The sequence below is a fragment of the Papio anubis genome, chromosome 11 (assembly GCF_008728515.1).
Source record: "Papio anubis isolate 15944 chromosome 11, Panubis1.0, whole genome shotgun sequence".
NCBI lineage: Eukaryota > Metazoa > Chordata > Mammalia > Primates > Cercopithecidae > Papio > Papio anubis.
The window spans coordinates 82,384,205-82,401,284 of NC_044986.1; the positions used below are offsets into that span (position 1 = coordinate 82,384,205).

The 17,080-nt window shown below is 43.9% G+C and overlaps 1 protein-coding gene and 1 long non-coding RNA gene across 3 annotated transcripts in view; both read right to left on the bottom strand.

Moving 5' to 3' along the window:
- The window catches only part of GRID1 (glutamate ionotropic receptor delta type subunit 1), a 784,539-nt gene that overhangs the window by 461,352 nt on the left and 306,107 nt on the right, over positions 1–17,080 (bottom strand). The window lies entirely within an intron of this gene.
- LOC103887470 lies at positions 157–8,156 on the bottom strand. The gene is made up of 3 exons (XR_651569.4): positions 3,029–8,156; positions 2,603–2,673; positions 157–2,496 (listed from the first exon to the last, which is right to left on the bottom strand). It is a non-coding gene; the product is annotated as an uncharacterized LOC103887470 (long non-coding RNA).

The window sequence follows — 17,080 nt, forward strand, 5'->3', positions numbered from 1 at the left end:
ATCACCTGAGCCCAGGAGTTCGAGATCAGCCAAGGCAACATAGTAAGACCCCGTCTCTACAAAAAAAGTAAAAAATTAGCTGGGCATAGTGGCGTGTGCCTGTATTCCCAGCTACTCGGGAGGCTGAGGTGGAAGGATCCCTTGAGCCAGTGAGGTCAAGGCAGCAGTGAGCTGAGATCAATCACTCCACTGCAATCCAGCCTGGGTGACAAAGACTGTGTTCCCAAAAAAAGAAAGTGTCTATTCTATCAGACAGCAGAGGGTAGAGTTACACACCTTCGTCCACACAAAGATATACCTCAAATCCCCAACTGGGGAACATTCTCCCCAGCCCCAAGTCCTTCATCACAGGCACCCAGCCAGGGACTTTCTCCCAGACTGTCTCCTCTCTACCAGCCTTTGTTCCTCCATCTCGCCAGACCCCTCAGAAGAAGGCTATCAAGAATCTGAGGACCAGACACTGGAAAAGAGCTCCCTCTTTACCTTGATGGAATTAGATCGACATAAGGCAGACCTTCCTGACAGCCAGGGGCGTGGAGCCACACCTGGAGGAAGCCAGGGAGCCCAGGGCAGTCCTCCCCTGGGAGTACATCCTGCAGGCCTGAGCCTGCAGCTCTCCTGTGGGCCTCTTGCTGGCAGCCTGGTGATCCTTGCCCTCATTACTGGCAGGCTGGGGCCCAGAGGAGCAGGAAAGGGCACAGGTGGGCAGGCTGCAGGCTATAGGTGACCTACCTCAGCTCTGCATCCAGCGAGAGCTTCAATCTGATCTCTGGCAAATTCACAGCTCAACTCAATTCAATAAAACCCCCTCTGGAACTGTACAACACATCATAAATAATCCAACTACAGGATTTTTGAACACTTTTACACATACAATTTCTTCTCACATCCTCCATTTCTGTTTCCCAAATGTCAGCCCTTACACCGAATCTCACAAATCTACAAAAACTTGCATTTTCTAGATCTTTAAATAACGATCATTACTTACAAGGTGAATTATCCCCAAGCAATATAAGCCTGTGAGATTTCAAATTTCAGTGATGATTAACGCGTGCCAATAGAAAATGAAAATGAAGTTCTTTTAACATAATCATTGAAAGACTTAATAAACATTACCTACATGTGCTCAATAGTAAGAAAGCGAGTTACGTATTATTATATAATACTAGTTTTACATCTGTTTTCAATAGTCCACTAAAGAAATGTCAGATATTTTACCAAGCCCCCACACAGAAACACTGCTCAATATAGTAGGGTTTTCAAGGTCAGGAAGTAAACTATACTGTGTTAAACTCCATCCCCAGAGTCTAGCAAGTGGCAAGCACATAATAAGTGCCATATAAATGTTTGCTGAATGAAGGGGTGAAGTGGCTAACGGCATTCCACTGTATTATTTATTTTTAAAATTCTAGGTAAAGACTTGCTTCATTTCCCAAAATCATAGTGCATAAACTTATAAACCAGCATTGGCTTAATGGTTTTTGACATGCTAGTGAGTGACTTTACCTTGGTTATATTTTAATTGCTGGTCTTTTTGCTGGTCTTTCTTCAGTGCTAGAACTGGGACATTGCTGATCAACAAAAGATACCGGACTTGCTTAGTAAAGAAGTAGACATTCATAAAAGCTACCCTCTCATCTGCATATCCACCAAGGGTGAATTAAAGCCCACCTGGTTTTCCCAGGGTTCTGAGACCTCACCTCCCCTAAAAACCTTACTCAAAAGAGGAAAATCTAATCATCATATCACAGAGGTGCTGTTACAGGGTTCCCCATGGATTCCCCAACTCTTAGAGATGTGCAACCATGGTATGTGGCAGGGGAAGAGAGCAACATGAGTGATTTCCAGGCTTCAGGGGACCTCGCAGAAATCACACATTTATCTGCTAAAGGAGAAGCAATACCCTTTGTTCTTGGGTAGAACTTGGCGGCTCGTTTTGCAAGTTATCTCTTACAGGCCGAAAGCACGTTCTGTGTAGACTGCCGAACTGGATGCTGTAGCAAGGAGCCTTGGTGGAGCGCAAGAGCATCGCAGGGCCCTGAGTCAGTGCCAGGCAGAATCACACAAACTCCTTACATATTCATTCCTCAGATGTTTATTGGCAACTACTATTTACCAGGCCCTCCTCTTGACACTGGGATGCAAGGACCCACAAATCCTTGCTCCAGTGCAGCCTGCAATTTAGTGGAAATTGTTTATATGCAAAGAGTATATAGCAAGTGTTGTCAAGAGCCAGTACTCTTGTTTGTATTAACTCATTCAATCCACACAATAACACATTGTGGTAGATTCTGTTATTGCTTCCAGTTTCACATGAGGAAACTGAGGCATGGGGAGGTTAAGTCATTTGCCCAGGGTTATGTGACTATTAATGGCAGAGTTGGAATTCAAACCCTGACTCTGCTTCGGAAATCTTCACTTGCAACCACTGCAGTGGCTTTTTGGACCAAGGTCTAGAAGCACTGGGTGACCACATCTACACATGCTGGAGCAGTACTGCAGAGCAAAATGGACATACAATGTGTCAATCAACAGAGCAATATGGTAGGGGAAATTATTTCAACAAATGAGACTGGGATTTTCCTTAGGAAGAGACACTTACAGCAACAACAGATGAGTCACATCAGTCCTCAGGGTAGCCTGGCTCCAAAGCTTCAGAGGAGGGGAATTGGCCTACATAATACAAGAGAAGCATATGGGGCTCCTGAGATCCTCTGGGAGGATGAAGATAAGCAAAAGAGATGGAGAGAGAGTGAGGGGGGAGAGAGAGAGAGCAAGATGGTGGTAAGAAGGTGAGGCAATGAGTGGTGGTTGACCGTCTCTGGATACTCCATCCAGCAAATCTTAAGGAATGTCTATCAATCTCATAACTGATTGTCATAATGACTGGTCATTGGTGTGAGGGCTGTTGTTATGGTTGGAAACAGAGGAGGACTAAGGTTCACTTTGAGAAAGGTATGGTGCAAGACAGAGGCTGTACTTGCTGAAACCACAGTTTAGAGAGAAAGGATGCCAGTGGTTTACAAACCCTTGGGGAGATATCTGAATGAGCTTTGGACTTCCACTGGCCATGGACTTGAGCAGGAGATTTTCAGGTGATTCTGAAGTAGGAGGTGGGACTCAGCTCTGGAGTCAGGGCTCAGACACCAGACCAAACTAGGGACTAGCTAAAACAGGGATGGGGCAGAAGCAGCTTTTCATAAGACACACCCACCATTGTGCCATGTCAGTTTACCATTGCCATGGCAACACCCGGGAGTTACTGCCCCTTTCCGTGGCAATGACCTGAAGACCCAGAAGTTACCACCCTGCCCCTAGAAATTTCTGCATAAACCGTCCCTGAATCTACGAGTAATTAAAAGTAGGTGTGAATATGACTCCCGAACTGCTCTGAGCTGCTTGTCTCAGCACACTGCCTGTGGAGCACCCTGCTTTCCAGGAGCAGTCACGGAGCTGAACCATCACCAGAGCTGCAACACTGCTGCTTCCATAAAGCTTTTTTCTTCTACCCTACCACCAGCTTGCCCTTGAATTCTTTCCTGGGCAAATCCAGGAATCCGCAGGGCCTAAGCCCCACTGGGGGCTTGCCTGTCCTATATCAATTTCACCTAGATCTCAGTGGCCTGTGGTTGAGTTCCAGGTTAATAGTCAGCATGACCACATCAGGCAGACAATTACAAATTTCTCTCTTCATTCTCCTCCCAAAGTTTATTCCCCCCACCCCAAGTTGGTCTAATAAAGATTGTATATAACAGTTAACCCTAGATTCACCTTGACATCTGGATTCGTCTCCCCATCCCACCAGAGGAAGAAGGGATTGTTATCTTGACGAGTGAAACTATCAAAGAAGGAAATGCCAGTTGCTCATCTCTGGACAATTACCTCTATAAAGCTCACTTTTAATCACTTAAATGCAGTCTCTTTACATCTCTAAGTGCTTTGAATCCCAACAATAATGCTGCAAATTGTTAAGTCCATTAAAAAAAAAAAAAGACACAGAGACCCAGAGAGATCAAACAGTTAGCAAACAGTCAAGTGGGGATACTACCTAGGTCTGCAGGGCAGCAGAATGGCCACATGTGCTCCCCCCGCCCTCTCAAGTCAGGCAGTGGCCACACCAGAGGTTGCAGGACTTCTCCATGGCTCAGTACCATGTTCTCTGAGCATCAGAACAAATGATTGCCTAGAAACTAATTAGCTGCTCATTCTCAAAACTAATTAATCTTCGTTAAGCTCACTGAAGTCTCACCTTCAATGATTGAAAATACCAAACTTGAGTTCATCATCAAAGACAGCTCCCCAGCAGGAAACATACTCATCTAAATGACTCAGCCTCCTGAGCTACCTGGGCCCTGGTGGGAGAAGGTAGTCTGGCAAGAGGCAGAACAGTAATCCACGAGTGTGGACCAGAGCCAACCTCTGCTTACACAGACTGGAGCTGGGCACACATTATTAAAACATAAGCTGAAAATCACTTATTCTGCTTTAGGTGATTAATAGAGTTGGCTTTTTCCTGGGACATAGAGGCAGCCCTGAGAAATGATGCAATTATTCCCAGTGAATGGGGATGTTAAGAGACTTGTTGCTAATAGGGTGGTGTGTACAATTTCATGGTTAATTAGGACTTTTGGGGGGAGCACCGCTACATTACCCAGCCTAAACAGAGTTCCTAACCCTGCCCTCTCTTTGCCTTCAAATTGTTGTGAAGTAAACATTAAGGACTGAGGAGATCAAAGAAGCTCTGGGTTAATTGGAACCCAGCAATGATGCTGGAGATGATTTTTGAGGTAATCTCGGAGGAGCCACCTCAATGCCCTCCACAGTGCAGCAGAAGCACTCAGAGATGTGGTTTCTAGGGAAAAAATGACTTTTAATCAAGACTGGGAAATGAAATTACATGTCTAATTAGATAGAAACAGCCACAAACCACAAACTAGAGAGCTCGCTGTAATATTGAGCTTCTGTTCTCAGAGGCTAGCAAGAACTTAGGCGTAAACTCTGCTGATGAAGGCATTTGGATTTTTGTTCTCTGGCCGACTGGAACTTCCCAGAAGGAAAATAATGGTTGTTTTGTCCTCATTGGAAACACCCGACGTGGCAATGCGGTGACTGCATTCCCTTTGTCGGCTTCTGCTTTTTGCTCTCCTGGCCCTGACCTCAAGTTCACCATCCTTGCACACAAATGAACATATGTTCATTTTCCTCACTTTGGGAAGCAAACTCCAGATGTCCAGTGAAGAAGCGAAAGTATTCTGAGGTTCCAGGATCAGAGATCACCAGGCAGGGGCTGTAATTTGCACTCATTTCATGTCAAGTTCATAGGCATATGAAGCAGAGTACCATACTTTTTTTTTTTAATACAGAATAGAAGACATTGACTTCTTTGACCTCTAGAGGATCACTTGAGTGCCCATCTTAGGTAAAAGTAGGGCACAGAGGCAGCCACTGCCTTGGGATTGTGAGTCTATTTATGTAATCATTTCCTTTGGCGACTTTAAAACCTTAAAGAGTCCTCTAAGAGAAAAGGCACCAAAACTCCAATTCCTGCAGTTTAATATTCTAAGTTACAGGCACTTGTCAGGGGAGGCCAGAGTGGCTCTTCCAGGCCCAGGAGCAGAGGCATGACACAAGATTGAGGAATAAAACCATTTCAAGGAAAAAGAGATCCAGGCTAGGGGCCTGGGCTGAAGCCCCAACACACGAGGCTCATGGCAACACTCCCAGCTGATGCTAAAGGCCTCTCCCCTCTGGAGCCAGGGTTCTGGGTGAGTGCTTGTGTTTGGAAATACCATGGGAAGGGGTGGAAGCTGAAATGATAGATCCACATGACTTAAAGCTACATTCACTTTTTATTCAGGACACATCCTACTGAAGACTCACCTTGTTTATAGTGTCAACATGTAATAATAATAACATTATGGGACACTGGAGGACATGCCAGGAGGTTCGCAAGCTCAAGGGCCCTACAGACCTTGGCTCTTTGGTTCCTTCCCCTTTCTGAAGCTCAGTCCCTTCTCTGCAAAATGGAAACGGTAATTCACCTGTCTCCCAGAATGAGTGCAAGAACTGAAAACAGAAAGAGCCCTTCTGTACGTCGAGCCTTGTGCCAAGTTCCTACCTATGTTGTCTTGCTCTCTGTCATTCCATGAGCCTGGAGCTACCACTATCCCTGTTTCACAGATGAGGAGAGGAGGCTCAGGGAAGTTAAGCAACTTGGTACTGAAGTCATTAGACAGTAAACGGCAGAACTGAGAAGTGAACTCATGTATTGACAACAGGCCCCAGCCTGTCACCATCACACGATGCTGAGTGTCTGAGCAATTGACCGGGCCCCCAGCAGCCTCTTAAGTGGCAGCCACAGCCTCATCCCCCTCTACTTCCACCAACATACTTTGATTAGATGAGTGGGATGGTGCGGCGGGATGTCTTACACATTGTATTGATCCATATCAAATTTTATCTTGTTAGACTTGACTCAACTTTCCAGCAGTGTAGATATTTTTGACCCATAAAATTTCCTTCTTAAAGACATTATTTCCTGAATAAGAAGAACTGGTAAAGATGGGGCTACTATATGGCCCAGGAAAAGCCTGTCCTGATTGTGAGATTGGGGAACTGAACCAGAAAGCAAGTTCGGCCATGCCACACCAGGAAGAGATGTGCTTAATCCCTGGATAAGGCAAAGGCTGCTTCTCACTGGCACTGAGAAAATCCAACCATTACCCAGCAATGGGGAGCCTGCCAGAATCAAGGTGACTCTAGATGACATGCATTTTCCTGGGCACCAGGCCTGTCGGTGGATATGGCTGCATTGCTTGGCTTTGACTACCTCTGGGACTAGATTCATCCATGACTCTTACTTGTCCAAGTCTTTGAGAAATACATAACCTCCTCTTGGAGACATATTTGGGCTCTGCCTTCAACTCACCTCTTCTTCTTCTTTTTGTCATCGTTTAAGCCCAGCAAGCCGTTGTCAGTGTTTCTTTAATAGAATGTCTATGTTGCCCCTTCCATAGCTGGCTTTCAAAGGTGAGACTCTCCTCCGTTCACAGGGACACATGTGTGTACATGTTGAACACCCATTAGAGAGCTCAATCTGATTGTCTGCTCATCCACCTTTGTCAAAATGTGTGGCAGGCAAAGGAAAAATGATGGGATCCATGGGATCCATGCACACACAAAAACCCAGGTGTGTTCCTGCCAGACTCAGCAAGCTGTGATTCCACAGATGGCTCACAGGGATCACTGGAAAATCAAGTCAATACACTTAAGAGGGATGACCAAGGAGACAGGGCATCAGTGACACTTTACAAGAAATGTCTGTGTTTCTAGTATTTAGCCACTTAAGCATTTTAAAAGGAGGCACACAATTTCTCTATTGGCAAAACCTATTTGGAATTTACAATGCTCAAAAGTATTTGTAAGAAGTATGTGTGTGTATATATGTAGTGTTTAGTATTCAATTAATAAATAATTTTACACATTTTAAGCATTTATTTATTTAATAATGTGTGGATACGTTTTTAAATGTGTACCCATGGCTGAACTTGTGTAAGAACTCTGAAAAACACATGAAGAAATGCTGATCCACTTCTGGTAAGCAAAAAACAGAAAATGTAAACAGAGTGCAGTACAAAATCAATACTAAAAGGTCAGTAATTCTCATATATTCAAACAATGATGAATTTGAAGATTTAGCAGAAGGGGGAAAAATTTACAAACCCAGATAGCAAGATAAAATACCTAGGAATAAGCTGACTTCAACTGCATAAATCTATATGAAGTCAGTCTCTTAAATAGTAGCAAAAGAGTGCAAAGAAAGGAATGAAAAACATGGAAAGATATACCAAGTTCTTGGGTAGAATCCAATATCATAAAGATTGATTTTCCCTAAACTATAATAACTTGTAAATGTAAAGCATTTGCAATGGAATGTCAATAGGCTGCGTTTTGGGCACTAGATGAGCTGATTCTAAAACTCTAAACAAAAAACTAACAATCATAAGAACCAGGAAAAAGAAGTTAAAAAAAAAAAAGAATAGCTGGAGGTTCATAGAGACCTAATCATACCAAGTAATAAAATATACATATTATTGGGAGACTGAGGCAGGAGAATCGCTTGAACCCGGGGGCCAGAGGTTGCAGTGAGCCAAGATCACGCCATTGCACTCCAGCCTGGGCAACAAGAGCAAAACTCCATCTCAAAAAAAAAAAAAAAAAGTGTGTGTGTGTATGTATATATATATAAAATAAAGCTACAATAATTAAAACAGTGTGGTACAGACATGTGAAAGACCATCAGAAAGATCAATGAACAGAATACCATTTCTAGAAATAGACTCACATATACACATGATTTTAATATACTATAAAATAACAATGAAAATCAATGAAGAAATGGTAAGTTTTCAATAAACGGGATTTAGATTAACTATACACCAAAAGAAAAAACAAAAAAAAAAACCTTTAACAGGGCCTCAGATTTAAATGTTTAAAATGGAACCATAAAAATACTTATAAGAAAAATGAGAGAAATATTTTATAACTTTGTACTAGCAAATGTTTTCCTATGAACTAAAATTCAGAAGTCATAAAAGAAAAAGGAACCAATGATTTTACCATATATAAATCAAAAACTGTTTCATGAAGGGAAAAGGCAAATAAAAATCAACGAACTGGTTCAATATTTTCAACACATGCCAAAAAATCAAGGTATAAAATCCCTACTATAAAGATTTCCCAAAAATCAGTACAAAAATAGGCAAAGTACATGTACACGTCTCACAGAAAATGAAATACAAATAACTCCTGAGCATGTGATAAGATGCTTAATCTTGTTCAAAAGAGAAATGCAAATTAAAGCTTGCTTTCATACTATTTTTATCCATCAGATTGGCAAAAATCCAAAAGTTTGATAACACATTCTGTTGACAAAACTGTGGAAAAACAGGCACGCTTATACATTGCTGGTGGGAATATAAATTGGCACAACCCTTCTAGAAGAGAATTTTGCAGTATCTACCAAAATTACAAATGCAAAAATCCTTTTACTCTGCAATTCCATTTTTATGTATTTATCTTTATAGATATACTTGCAAAAATGCAAACTGACCTAATTGCAAGATCATTCTATGCAGCACAATTTTTCATAGCAAAAGAATGTGTGGAATCTAAATGTTATTAGGAAGCTGGTTAAGTAGGTTATGGCACATCTATGCAATAAACTACTGTGCAGCTGAGAAAAACAGGCAAGCCTTTCTAATATGGAAATATACCTGATGTAAATGATGAGTTGACGGGTGCTGACGAGTTGATGGGTGCGGCACACCAACATGGCACATGTATACATATATAACAAAGCTGCACGTTGTGCACATGTACCCTAGAACTTAAAGTATAATTTAAAAAAAAAAGAAAAGAAAAGAAAAACATGGAAATACCTCTTAAGACGTGTTATGGAATAAAAAAATCAATGTGAAGAAAAAGTATACATAGCATGCTTGTATTTGCATACAGAAGTGAAAGAATGTGAATTTATACTCTTATCTGCTTATAATTATTTTAAAAATCTAGAAAATCCACCACTAAAAAATTAATAATACATTTATCTGAGGGAGTGGGGAGGGGTGAAATAGAGTGAAGCTTGGGAGAATTTTTACCCAATACCTTTTTACACTACTAATTTTTGAGCCTATTCAAAAATTAAATAAATATATTAAAGTTATTTCTTCAAAGACAGATGCTGTCTGTGGCCCTACCACCCTGAACATGTCTGGTCCCCTCTAATCTTGGAAGCTAAGCAAAGTTAGGCCTGGTTAATACTTGAATGGGAGACTGCCTGGGAATACCAGATGCTGTTGCCTTTTTAAATGAATAGACAGATAGATACATATGTTTTTAAAAATGAGATAACTAAATGTTAATGGAACAGATCACAGAGAATATGAAAATAAAAGAAACTCTAGTACTACAGAGATAAAGAACAAAGATAGAGAAGAAGAATGGGAAAGGGAGCCAAACTCTGTGGAACTAAAGCAAAGTGCCAGAAGCAGATAACGGAATTGTGAAGGAATAAGGCACACAAAAATACATCACAATGTGTTTGAACTATTCATATACATTATATAAAACTAATATGTATATGTATGTGTGCATATATGCAGATTTCATAATTCAAAACATTTCAATAGGCAATGAGTGTCCTTTGTCCCTAGCAATTGTAGATCTAGAAATCTTTTTAAAGAAAATCACTAAGACTGTGCTCAAAGACAGGTACAAGGCTGTACCTTACATACAAATGCTCAGAAACAGGTGATTAATTTAGTAAGTCATGGCCTCCCATACAATGGAATCCCAAGCAGGCACCAAATTTATGCTGCAGCATATTTAATGATACCAAAAGATGTTTACCCTCTGCTGCAAAGGTATACACTAACATATTCACTGCAGCTATCCCAGGGAGTGGGGTAATGGATGACTTTTATTCTTTTTGTACATTAATATTTTCTACAATTTCTAATTTTTCTACAATTAATATATATTCCTTGTGTAATAAAAAACAATAAAAGTTATTTAAAAGAAAAAGTTGAGCTTTGTTGATTGATATCTGAGATAGCTACTCTCACAGACTTCTACTTACCTCGATTCTTTGCTCCATTTTTTTTGTTGTTGTTGTTGAGACGGAGTCTCCCTCTGTCACCCAGACTAGAGTGCAGTGGTGCAATCTTGGTTCACTGCAACCTCTGCCTCCCCTGTTCAAGCAATTCTCCTGCCTCAGCCTCCTTGAGTAGCTGGGACTATAGGCATGAGCCACCGTGTCTGGCTAATTTTTTTTGTATTTTTAGTAGAGATGGGGTTTCGCCATGTTGGCCAGGCTGGTGTCGAACTCCTGACCTCAGGTGATCCACCTACCTCAGCCTCCCAAAGTGCTGGGATTACAGGCGTGAGCCACCACGCCTGGCCTTTACTGCAATATTTTTAAACTGTGCTATGGTGAAACCCAAAAGCTTTCCTCAGAGGCTTTCCTCAGGGGCTGCTGAGGGCAAGAGAGATGGGGAAAGGGGAAAGATGGAGGATTTGAGGCTGTGCTCCACATGCTGGACCCCATCCCTATACAGACACACACACACTTACACAGGCACAGGTACACACATGCTTATACATGTGCACACACACATGCTCACACACACATGCACACCTGCACACACTCACACACATTTACACACATACGCAAGCTCTCTTACACACACAGTCAGCCAGAGTAATTCCACTTTCTCATGTTTTGTAAATAGGCCTTCTGCCTAAAATTGAACCTTAATACAGGAGTATGTAGATGGAAAAAAACACAAATACTATGCCATGAAGTTCTGTCCTTATGCCTAGTCCAGGCTCCAAAAAGCCACTTAACTCTCATGACCCCTGAAAATGCCTTCTCAGAACTCAGATAGTAAGCCAGAAGTGTTATCATCCCAGGCAGGTGAAAGAGCAACTCTGAAGGCCCAAAGTGCAATACCACAGGACTCACAGGAAGGCAGAGAGCAGGCTTTTCTGTCTACTCCAGTCAGGGCTGGGGGTTGGGGTGGGTAGTACCCAGCAGGCAAGGTGAAACCAGAGTGGGCATCAGAGATGAGAGAAATACCTGGAAGGGAGTCAAGCCCCCTCCAGCTGATGCAGTTGGTCTTTGAGAATATGCTGACCCTCTTCTCGCGTCAAAGATGACTTGTTGCTGGAGATTCAGATTTAGGCTGATCTTCCCCCAGCTCTAAAAGAAGATCAAGAGCAGAGTCCTGCCGACCCCCATTCTGGGTGAGGGCCTCTCACTTATCCACAATTTTCCTCCCTGTGAGTGTGAAGGAGAGAGCAGTGTGCCCTGCAAAGGCTCAGGCCAGAGGTATTTCTCATTTTGACCCTGGCTGCATAAAGTGGCTGACCCTGTGTCTAGCTCTGCAAACTCTTAAGTGTAATACTAACATAATAGCAGCTATCTCTTAATGTGTTTTCACTATCAGGCACTGTAAGAACACAATCTTATTTAAGCCTCACAGCAAGGATATGAGGTGGTGTAGAAGACTCACTGGAAAAATGGGCCCACTTCCCAGTCCTCTCTATATCCCTACTCTTGGCCATGTGACTTTGCAGCTTCTCCCATTAGTGGGTAGGGTCTACATTTCATCCCTTGACTTTGGGCAGATGTTGTGACTTTCTTTGGCCATTAGAATGAGGCAAAGTGACGTGCCAGTTCTGAGCCTAGAACTCAAGAGCTCTTGCCCGTTTCTACTCACTCTCTGGGAATCCAGCCATTTCCATCAGAATGAGCCTGGGCTAGCCTGCTGGGGATGGAAGATCACATGGAGAAAAGCCACACGAGCCAAGGCCACCCTTAACCAGCCAAAACTTGAGCTGCCCACAGACATCAGTCACCTCACCCAAGATCAGCCAAGCCTGACCCAGGAAAGCAAACCCACCCAGCTGACCTGTAGTATCATGAGAAATAAAACATGGTTGTTGCCTTAAATTGTAAGTTTGGGGAGAGTTACACTGCATTATTATGGCAATAAATAACTGGATACAAGTGAGTACCATTATTGCTGCTACACTCAAGTTGAGAAAGAAACTTTTTTGTTATGGATTGAATGTTTGTGTCCCAACACCCAGAATTCATATGTTGAATCCTTAATCACCCAATGTGATGGTATTTGGAGATGTGTCATTAGATCAGGTCATGAGGGTGGGGCCTTCATGATGGGATCACTGCTCTTTTAAGAAGAGACCCCTGTAACCCTAGCACTTTGGGAGGCCGAGGCAGGCGGACCACTTGACGTCAGGAGTTTGAGACCAGCCTGGCCAACATGGCGAAACCCTGTCTCTACTAAAAATACAAAAAGTAGCCAAACATGATGGTGCACACCTATAATCTCAGCTACTCGGGAGGCTGAGACAGGAGAATTGTTTGAACCCAGGAGGCAAAGATTGCGGTGAGCCGAGATTGTGCCACTGCACTCCAGCCTGGGTGACAGAGTGAGACTGCATATCAACCACAACAACAACAACAAAAAAAAGAGAGAAAGAGAGAGAGAAGAAGAAGAAAGAAGAAAGAAGGAGGAGCAGGAGGAAGAAGAAGAAGAAGAATAAAGAAGAAGAAAGAAGAAAAAGAAATAAGAAGGAAGAAGGAAGAAGAAGAGACGCCAGACCAGAGAGCTTCTGCTCTCATTCTTTCTCTCTCTCTCTCTCTCTCTGTCATGTGAGGACACAGAAAAGAGGCAGCTGTCTGCAAGCCAGAAAAAGAGCCCTTGCCAGAAACCAACAGTGCTAGTACCCTGACATCGAACTTCCCAGCCTCCAGAAATGTGAGAAAAACAAATTTCTGTTGTTTAAGCCACCCAGGCTACAGTATTCTGTTATGGCAGACTGAGCAGACAAGGTCTCACAGCCGGTAGGTGACAAAGTTAGATTCCAAAGCTTAATAAGGAGTTCACAGCTTCCTGCCCAGCCTCAGGGCAGTGACCAGAGCAGGTGGACTTTACTCCACTTCAAATTTCTCAGCCACACCCTTGGGGCTGCCTCCTGCCTTGAGGTGTCCTAGAATCCTAAATGTTCTAGGCACATGGAATTCCAAGGCTGAAAACAGACTTTGAGGGCATTAACTCCAACTTCCTGGTTCTATAGATGATGATGCTGAAGACCAGATGATTCAAATGAATTGGCCAAGGTCAGACTGTATAGAAAGGCAAAGGAAATGCTGCAGCAAAGGTCTCCCAGTGAAGCACTCATTTGTCCAACCAGGCTAATCTGCTTTTCCAGGTGTAATAAGAACAAGGAAGAGTTGTCCTTCAGGAATTCTCATCTCGTTTGCAACCCATGTCCCAAGGATGCCAATCTTGAGATCCAGAAGCCAGAACTCTTAGGATCTGCTTATGACTTCCTACTCCCACCTGTCCCCATTCCCAAACCCTTCCCCACAAATCAGACTGCCGAGCCACACAGTTAACATAGCACAGACAGATGGTAGGACCTGGGTGTCTCCTTTACAGCCAAGAAAATGAAGTTGCTTCCGCCCACCAGCATCATTGAGGCAGCAGCTCCCTGCATGCAGAAGACAGAGCCCCCAGGTCACATGCACAGCCTCTCCAAAGCCACGTGGTGGATCTTGTAGCAGAGACTGTAGCTTAAGGAGGCTATTTGGCTGTTGCCCATACATATGGCAGCCTGGCAGGCCCTTCCAAGGGCTTGCAAACCACATAGCAATCAGGAGCCCCTAGGGCTTGGGGCCCACCTGCTGTGCAAAGATAGAGCCTCATTTGAGATGCCACAAAGCATCAGAAGATGCCTTGTGCTTCCTGCAGAGCTGGAGTGCTGCCCCCAGCCTGGCTTTTGGCTGTGGTGGAACTCTTACAGAAGATGAAGTTCCTTCAGCACATCCACAAAGGGCTGCTGTCTCTGGGGCTCAGGCTGCACTCCAACTAACAAGATGTGGTCCTGGCCCTCGAAGACCCTCCAGGGAGTGGAGAGGATTCTACAGAGGTTTCTACAGGGTTGTGAGCCCACAGAGAGGGCAACTAATCCTGGCTTGGAGAGAGAGACAGAGTAGAAGGAGCACTAAAGAAACCTTTTCAGAGAATAGGACATTTGGGCCTTCAAGGAGATCCCTCCTGCAGTCACTTCTCTGGAGATTTCACAGGAGTCACCTAGGATTCAGGTCAGGAATGAGGTGGATGAGAACTCTGCCTTCTGTGGTAACACACAGCCACCTCCCAGATGTGCCAGGTTCCCCAGCGTCTGGGATGACCTTCTTCTGCAATGGCCAAACAGGGCCTATACTCCCATCCTGCTTAGTACAGTCACACTGCTTCAACCAAGCCATGGGTCTTCTCCGTTCTTAAATAAAGATGATAACCTTTGATGCAGCCTACGACGCCCTGCAGTCTCAACCTTTGCCTACTCCATTGGCCCTCAGGTGGGTCTCATTTATGCACACCCAGCAAGCCCTCCCTTGCTGGGTTCCCAATATCCCAATTTCCTTCAATTCCTTGACTAACATCCCTCAGCACAGGGCCTTGGTTCAGTTTCCCCACTCTCAGGTCTCACCTCAAGGGCCACTGCCTCAGAGAAGTCTTCCCTGACCCTCCAGTTTGGGGCCACTTCCTCAGAGTTACTCCCTCTCAGAACCACATCTCTTCCTTTCCCCACACACTAAGTGTCTTAACTTTATTCTCCTGGCCATGGAACTGTTTAGTTAATGTCTGTCTTTTCCACAAGTCAGTAAACCCCAGGAGAGTAGGAGCCATGCCTGCTTTCGCTTACGTGTGCATGTTGACTATCTAACACTATGTCAGGCATGGGGTGTGCACTCCAGAAATGTTTGTGGAATACTAACTAGGAGTATTGCCTTGGGAAATGGAGGATCCATTGTGTCATAGGTTGGGTGTCCCCAGAAGTAGATCTTGGGATCAAAATTTGAGTAGAAATCAGCTTTGGGGAATTAAAACCAGGAAAATCTGATAGGGAAGTGGGGAAGAAAGGGACAAAGGAAGGGAGAGAGGAAGGGAGGGAGCTGGAGTGCATAAATGAGACCCCTGGAACACCCTTCCTCCCCCAGCCCTCCTAGGGAAAGGAACAGAGAAAGCGAGAGGTTGGATGGAACACCTGTGTGCACAACAGGTCAGGTAGAAGCAAGGTAGAACTCAGCTCATTTCTGTGTGACCTTCTAGTTGGTTTGGATGGTTCCTGTCCGAGATTCCAGACATGCTGACATGAGAGCTATCAAGTCCAACCTCTCCATGTTCATTGCAACTGGTTCCCCATTAGCCCACAATTTCAGCTTCTCCAGTACAGTGATCTTTTAAGATAACTTTCAGCCCACACTCCTGAGTCCCAGAAATACCAAAATTGGCTGATTAACTAACAGGTCCAACTCATTCTCTTCAGAGAAAGAAGTGGCGCGTTGTATAGAGATAACGACCCACAGCTCGAAGTTCTGGGCATCCGTGTACCTTCATTTCCTGAGCCCATCAGATTTGTGCAAAATGACAGAAACTGACATCTGCCAGAGACCTGTGGGAGGGGATTCAAGACCCAAGAAGCAGGTCAGGATGTTAAGATGCCACCCTTCATCTTCCATTAAACTTCTTAATCTGCAGGCACCATGAACTCAGCCAAACATGCAGCAAATATTTTCTTGAACACCTGCAGTGTGTCTGGCACGTGCTCAGCATGGGGATCACAGCTGTGAAGGGACACCAGGTCCCTGCCCTTGAGGAGCCTATAATTTAGAGGAGGACACATGCATCAATCAAATGATCACCCAAATGCCTGCTAAACTGTAGCTGGATAAACACTAGGAAGGACAGGTACTGGGCCCTATGAGGACATAACACTGGGCAGCAGATGGAGTTTGAGTGGGGATGACTGATCTCATCTAGGGACCAGAGAAGTCACCAGAGATGGATATGAGCTAGTGAGGAGGAGGAGGTGGGGAGAAAGCATTCCAGCAGAGGAAGCAGCACATGCAAAGCCCTTGGATAGGTCATGACAAAGCGGACCCATGGAGGATGAGGACCCATGTGGTCTGAGACGAGGCAGGCAAAGGGAGTAGGTGTGGCTGGTCCACAAGGGTCCTGAGTCTTGTGGGAGTGGGTGTCAAGGGGTTTTGCTTGTCGGGGGCCTGATAACATAATGAGTGAAAGAGGGTAGGCAAAAGTAACCTGCAGGTCTCTCCTTAAATGCAAAGATGGTAAAGATACAGTGGAGCTCAGGAGGAGAAAAGAACTGTCTTCGATGAGCACCTACTACGTGCCAGGCATTCTGCCATACACAGGCATTTATGAAATCCTTAGATTTGTGCATTCATTCAATGTAGCAATTATCTGTGGGGCCACTGCTACTCTCTGTGACCAAGCAAACGGCAAAGGTAATTTTTTTCCAAAATCATCCTTCAATAAGAAGAGTGAGTGAACTTATATTCAAATTCCTGACAAACTCTCCTGCTAAAGGGCAGTTCTCTCATCTACTTTATTTTAACCAACAAAGTACCATTTGGGGAAAAGATATTAGCCTGAAATGACCTCAATCAATGCTAGTTTTG